General features: G+C 46.9%; 1 pseudogene; it reads left to right on the forward strand.

The window, feature by feature from the left end:
• The first annotated feature begins 5,230 nt into the window (after nucleotides 1-5,230).
• LOC102766052 lies at nucleotides 5,231-6,003 on the forward strand (annotated as a pseudogene).
• The last annotated feature ends 1,023 nt before the right edge of the window (nucleotides 6,004-7,026 follow it).

Genomic DNA, 7,026 nt, shown 5'->3' on the forward strand with positions numbered 1-7,026 from the left:
CTGTAGAGCAAGTTAAATAGAAGGGTCAAGATACATCTGAAGGTCAGAGCCTGGAATTGGGGCAGCAGGACGGGGTGCTATGAGAAATAGAGAGGCTGGATGAGAAACTGGAGAATGGCAGAATGACTCTCACTGTACATCTGTGTTCAACTATATGACAGGAGGCTTCTGAGACCAATGATTTAGGGAACTGGGGCTCAGAAAATGTGAGGCACCAGGTTGCAGGGAAGCGCCAGGCACTCCTGAGCCACTGGGAGGGAAGCAGTCTCAGTAAAGAAGTGAGGTGACAGTGAAGGCTTCAACACATGTAACAATGAAAGAAAAAATTCAAGTTCATGTGGACACTGAGGTCTCAGATGCTCAGAATGGCTGGGAGACAGGACAGATGAACTGGAGAAGTGAGGAGCAGACTAGGCAGCTGGTTGTTGCTGCAGCATGCAGGGCATCTTCCACCAGCAGAGCCCTGGTCGAACCGTTTGCATTCATTACCCACTTCTCAGGGTACCTGGGGTGAGGCTGCTTAGCAAAAGCAGCTGCTTTCACGTTAAATAGTTTTAGATCAAACCCAGTGGCATATAAGCTCTGTGACACTGGTAATGAAGAAGAAAGTCTCCCTGCCGCTCAAAGAAATAATGAAAATAAAAGGTTTTGATACTTGCCTTGAAGAAGCTTGCTTCTCGATATTTGCGATTTCCGTGTGCATGTGTGTCAAGGATGGGAAATGTCAGGGGTAACGCGTTAACAGTCTGTGGTCATTCCAGGATCAGAGCATGCTCAGGGAGCTGCCTCGGACAGGGGCTGTAGCCTTTGGACTCAGCTGGGTAACCTTCTAAGTCACCCAGCCCAGGCGCTCAGGCTAACTCCAGATATCATCCTTGGGGAGAACGGAAATAGAAAATGCACAGTCCCCTGATCACAAAGAAAGATCTCAAAGAACTTCTGTAGACATTCTCTCCTTTGAGCCTCGAAAGAACTCCCTCAATCAACCTGGTTAAACACCATTAATCATATTTGACGGGTGAGAAAACTTGGGCTTGTTATTCAGCCATTGCCAGTGAAAGAAAACCAAAACATAACAGGCGTAGCCAGGAAAGGCAGGGTACCTGGCCTGAATGCCTGGACCCAGGGCTCCCAACACCATCAGGACTCCCCCACTCTCTACCTCATATCTCTGCCTCTCTGACTTTGTTTTCTTGGGCCAGCTTCCCAGCAGCTCCAAGCCAGCATCCTTAAAGCCTCATGACTAGTGAAGGAAAAAGTCCTTGTTGCCAACCTCAGTTAGCAGAACCTTGGGGAAGCACCCTGGCTGACCAAGCTTGAGTCATATGCCCATTCCTGGGTCACATCTGAGGCCATGCCGGGGAGAACCATCGTCTGCCCAGCCAGGTCAACATGCTTCACCCACTCCCACCCGGATGTGCTTCTAGAGTCTAGACTAAATAAGAACAGTTGCTGGGCAACCAAGAACAGTAGCATCTACAGCCACTGATAAGAACGCTATAACACACCAAGGCCAGAAAGCAACCTCCAGGCTGGACTTCATCCATTGTTATCAATTCAACAAGTATATGTTGCTTTAAGTAGGTTTCAGTAACCAAGACACATCTGGTCCCTGTCCAAATGGGCACACAATCTAGGGATAGAGGCAGACAATTAAAAGGTAAACAGACAAATAATTGCAAGTTGTGACAAATGCCATGAAGGAAACAAACAGGGTGAAGTGACATAGGACATTGGGGAGCTGTTCTGATAGGATGTTTAAAGAAGGTTCTCAGAGGGAGAGCCATGAAGCTGTGATTGAGACCTGGAAGAGATTCAAAGTCAATGAACATTTCAGTGAATTGGAGGTAGATTCAATTTATCTCCTTTATAAATTGGCTGTCTGTGGTGAGTTTTCATTTGAACACAGTGTTCTCGGGCTTTAAAATGTATACCCATGACACTAGATGTTCCCCAAGGTCCCTTCCATATGTGTCATTCTAAATTTCTACAAGAGATCCTTTTTCAAAAGTCAGGAAGCAATTATCCAAGACTGGTGCCTTAGCCTGCTTGGGCTGCCATATCAAAATGCCATAGATTGGGGACTTAAACAGCCAACATTTCTTTCTCACAGTTGTGCAGGCTGGGCTGTCGAGATCGAGGGGCCAGTAGATTTGGTAGCTGGTGAGAGCCTGCTTCCTAGTTCATAGTTGACCATTTCTCATTGTGTCCTCATGTGGCAGAAGAAGCAAAAAGCTCTCTGGGATCTCTTTTTTCTGAAACAATATCAAAAAGCGAGTGTATTTAATCATACTCAGCTCATAACAGAGCAAATGGGTGCTTGAAATAATAATTCGTGCTGTAGCATGTTTAGTAAGTTGGCAACAGAGAAAGTTGGTTGAAGGAAAGTGGAGAAACTTTGTCATTTAAGAATTAGAACTGAAGGGCTCCCTAGCCATCTGGTATCTGCACAATGTTGTGCCTATAGTTAGGAATGTACATGATAGGAACTCCAGGGACCTTCCTGATTCTTCTTTTAAGGTCCCAGTCGACCGACCGTGGCCACAGTGTAACTTGTGCTGAGTTACTCTCTGTCTAAGCAGCCATGCAGCACCTACACATGTAGTTCTCATTCAATATCCACTCACCAGACATGAAGCATCTGACACCTGCCAGGCTCTATGCTAAGCACACCTCAGTCTGCTCCTCATTAAAGTGGGAGAGATGAGACTCTGCTCACCCTTCCTCACAAGATCATTATTATGAGACTCAATGGAAAACATGGGCTAAGAAAACCTTTGCAGATACTAGAGGACCTTAGAAAGCTAAAACACCCTCGGCTGCTTGTGATGAAATTGAGGGGATGAGAAAGAAGCACAGGAGGGGGTGGAATCACCATAGTGGGCATCAGGCACAGGGTGCTTCACGTGCCTTCACTCAGCTGTTACAACCACAACCTTGATGTGGGCATCATCACTGCCACTATAAAGATGCAGAGACTGGTGTTTGAGAGGTTAAATTGCAGAATTCTAGTCAGATAGTTAAGAGTCAAAAATGGATGAAAAGCTAGGTCTGTTTCCCAAACCCTAACCTTTCAAAAATATTTTCTTTCACATAAAAGTAAATCCTGGGAAGCATTCAAAGTCATGTCCCTGAAAACTGGGAATGGGGTGGGTGAGGGAGGAGGAATGATTGTTTACTGCATATTTATTGAACACTAAACCCTGTGTGTTACATCAATTCTTATTTGTGGTATAGTGTCTACCCCATTTTTCACACTAACACGAGCGTCCGCTAAGGTCCCCAGTCCACTGATGTTTACCTAACATTGGCTCAAGGATTTCCTTTCATTCTATGGAAAAATCCTACAGTCTTTTAAAGATTTTTTAAAATTCCCCATGAGTTCACACAAAGCCACTCACCACCTGCAGCTTCTCTCCCCACTCTGCTGGGCACCAGTCCAGACATAAGATCAGACCCTTTTATTTCACCCTAATCACTAAGACAGGCATTAAAAACATGTGGTGGGCTTCGCAGTATGGTTGGGAGACAGAGTAGTGGGACATCGCAGCAAAGCAGACAACTTAAGACTATCAGACATCCCTGCTCATCATGTCCTTTGTTCAGGGCTTCTAGGAGCTTCTCACTGCCCACCTGTTTCTGGAGGCTCCAGCCTTTCTGTCATGCCAACTAGCACCCCTTATTCTAAGTCCCCATCCCCTTAGCCATTCATATGGATCCTAGAGTTATAGGAGGTGCAGAGTTCTTACGTGATTGCAGGTGATTGGTCAAGGTGTGGCTAATTCCTGTTCATCCAATGAGACCCTTCCCTGGGAGTTTTGGAATTCTGACCAGAGAAGCAATCAAGTCATCCCTCCTCTGGTCACAGAGGCTGTAACATAACTTTCAAAAGCCTGGCTGCCAAGTTTTAGACCATAAAGAAAGCCACTTTGCAGGAAGAAAATGAAGTATATATGTAAAAAAAAAAAAAAAAAAAGGAGCCAAAAGGAGCCATACCACAAGATGAAGGGGGAGAGAGAGAAACAATCATGCAGATTTCCAAGAGGCTGGTCTGGAAGCTCCTGGAGCCCAACTGCATTCCTGTTCATCAATCCTATCTCCCGGGCTCTTGCCTTCTGGGTGCAGGAACTGAGAGGATGTGGAGAGCAGGCGTTACTTCTCTCCTCCACCAGACTTGCACATAATGACAGCAATAGACAACTGTATCCCCCTCCCCAACTGATTTGTGCCCGTCATGTCTGAAGACAGAATGAGCTCACTCTGGGTGAAGAACTAGGCAAGCACAGACCACCCTGCCAAATTCTGAGTAAAGCAAAGGCACATTTTCAAGCCTCTCATCAGGCATCCCTACCCAGCTCCCGGGAGGGTCCTGTGTCCAGTTCCTACCACCACCCTGCACCCAGGTAGCTGCTGTGATGGCCTTATCCATCATCCATGAAACGCAAAAGGAAACAGAGTCTCCAGAAATGTAAAGACCTTTCCAAAGTCGCAACCAGTAAGAAGCAGAAGCAGAAGTTGATCCCTGTGTGATCTAACACTAACACGCTGTTGGCCCAGAAATGCAGACCCAGGAGAGCAGGGCTGGGTGTGGGGCTGGAAGAAACCCATCCATCAGGGGACCACCATGCTCTGCCTCTTCCAGTATTGTTATTCCTGTCTCCCTCCTCCTTTTCTCTCCTCCTACCATCCCTTTCTTCCTCCTCCTCCAAGGCTTCTGGTGCCCCAAGCATCAGGAAGGGACCCAGGTGTCCCCACTCTGAGTGCTGACCATCCCTCCAAGGCCTGGCAGGAGACCTTGACCACTGGCTCATCCTGAAGAACAAGACAATCTTGTTCAGGTCACTGTGCTCCCCTAAGGACAGGTCACCACAGAGAAAATTCTGAGTGAGAAACAAAGGGGCCTGGGCAGAGGGCAGCACTTTGCTCTCCGAAGTCCATGAATGGCCTTCCCTGGCCTGCTTGGGTCCTCTCTCTTCTCGTTTCTTAAAAAGTGAAAGTTACCCCACAGCCTGCTATCTATTAAACAAAATGTTTGTTCTTAGTCCTGCACACCATAATCTCAGCTCCCACCCTGCTTCCTCGGTGGGAAAAAACAGGTGTTCCTGTCCCCAGCTCTCCCTATTCTTCTGCAATCCCCACGCCATGTGCGTGCTCAGCTCTGTGCCTGCTGGGTGGCAGGGAGCCCGTGAACCTGGGCTCCCTGAGGGGCCAGGTGCTGCTCATTGAGAAGATGGCCTGGCTGAGGCACAAGGGGTCCGACTACACCAGCGGTTCTCAACCTGTGGGTCGCGACCCCTTTGGGGGTTGAACGACCCTTTCACAGGGGTCGCCTAAGACCATCGGAAAACACATATATAATTACATATTGTTTTTGTGATTAATCACTATGCTTTAATTATGTTCAATTTGTAACAATGAAAATACATCCTGCATATCAGATATTTACATGACGATTCATAACAGTAGCAAAATTACAGTTATGAAGTAGCAACAAAAATAATTTTATGGTTGCGGGTCACCACAACATGAGGAACTGTATTAAAGGGTCGCGGCATTAGGAAGGTTGAGAACCACTGGATTCCACCCAGATGAATGAGCTGAAGCAGCACCTCGGGCTGCGGGGCCTGGTCATGCTCGGCTTCCCCTGCAACCAGTTCAGGCATCAGGAGAACACCAAGAACAAAGAGATCCTGAACTCCCTCAAGTACCAGTATGTCAGGCCTGGTGGTGGGTTCGAGCCCAACCTCACGCTCTTTGAGCTGTGCGAGGTGAATGGCAAACAGGTGCACCCCACCCCTTTTGTCTTCCTGCAGGAAGCTCTGCCCACACCCAGTGATGATGCCACTGCGCTCATGACAGACCCCAAGTTCATCACCTGGTCTCCCGTGTGTGTGCCACAATGACGTGGTCTGGAACTTCAAGAAGTTCCTGGTGGGCCAGAATGGCGTGCCTGTGCGCAGGTACAGTCACTGCTTTCCCACCATTGACAGCGAGCTTGCATAGAAGCCCTGCTGCCCAAGGCCCCAGCAGTGCCTAGGTCACCCCCAACCAACCCACCCGGCCATCTGGGGGGCTTATCTATGAAGGTGTTGCCTCTAAACCTACACGGAGGAATGCCTGATGTCCAGCTAAATCCCCACAGATGGGCCCTGGTCCTGTCCATCCCAGCCTCCCCCACCCACACCATGGCTTTTCACAATAAACTGTCCAGTGTTGGCAGAAAAAGAAAAAAGAAAAAGAAGAAAAATGAAAGTCAAGAAGTGTGCACATGGACATGTGCTTGCACAAAGGATAAAGGCCACGTTTAAATTCCCATCACAATGTTCCATAGAAGGGAATTCCAGGAATTTCTTCTTTAGACTTTGCTGTGCTTTTCGCTGTTTGTACAAAGAGCCTGCATTACTTTTATAATTAGAAAATCCCTCCCTGAATATCTCTGGGTATCAGAGTGGATCGCACCTGCCATGCTCTGTCATAGTGCTACTTTTGGAATGATGAGATAATGCCCGAATCTGCCTGATCCACATCACCAGCTGAGGTTACAAACACCAGCACGTTTCTTTCATTTTCCCAATTAATCACTTGAGCAGCTGCAAACCTTGTTGTTAAGCAACACAGTGCCTGCACTCTTAGGCCTCTCCTTTGTAGCTAAGAACGGGATTCACTGCCCATTCTAAGAAACAAAGCAAATGAACAAATAGAAACAAACTCATGCAGAGCTGATGGTTGCCATGTCAAAGTGCGTAGGAGGATGGGCAAAAAAGATAAAGGGGAACAAGAGGTATAAATTGCTGGTTAAAGAATAATCCAAATAAGTCACAGGGATATGATGAACAGCATAGGAAACAGAATCCATAATATCGTAATAACTATATATGGTCACAGATGGCTACCAGACTTACCATGGTGATCACTATATAAGATCTATAAACACCTAATCACTATGTTGTATACCAGAAACTAACGTAATATTGTATGTCAACTATAACTTAAAAATATATTTTTTAAATGAATGGGTTCCACTAC

The sequence above is a fragment of the Myotis davidii genome, unplaced genomic scaffold, assembly GCF_000327345.1.
Source record: "Myotis davidii unplaced genomic scaffold, ASM32734v1 scaffold415, whole genome shotgun sequence".
Taxonomy (NCBI): Eukaryota; Metazoa; Chordata; class Mammalia; order Chiroptera; family Vespertilionidae; genus Myotis; species Myotis davidii.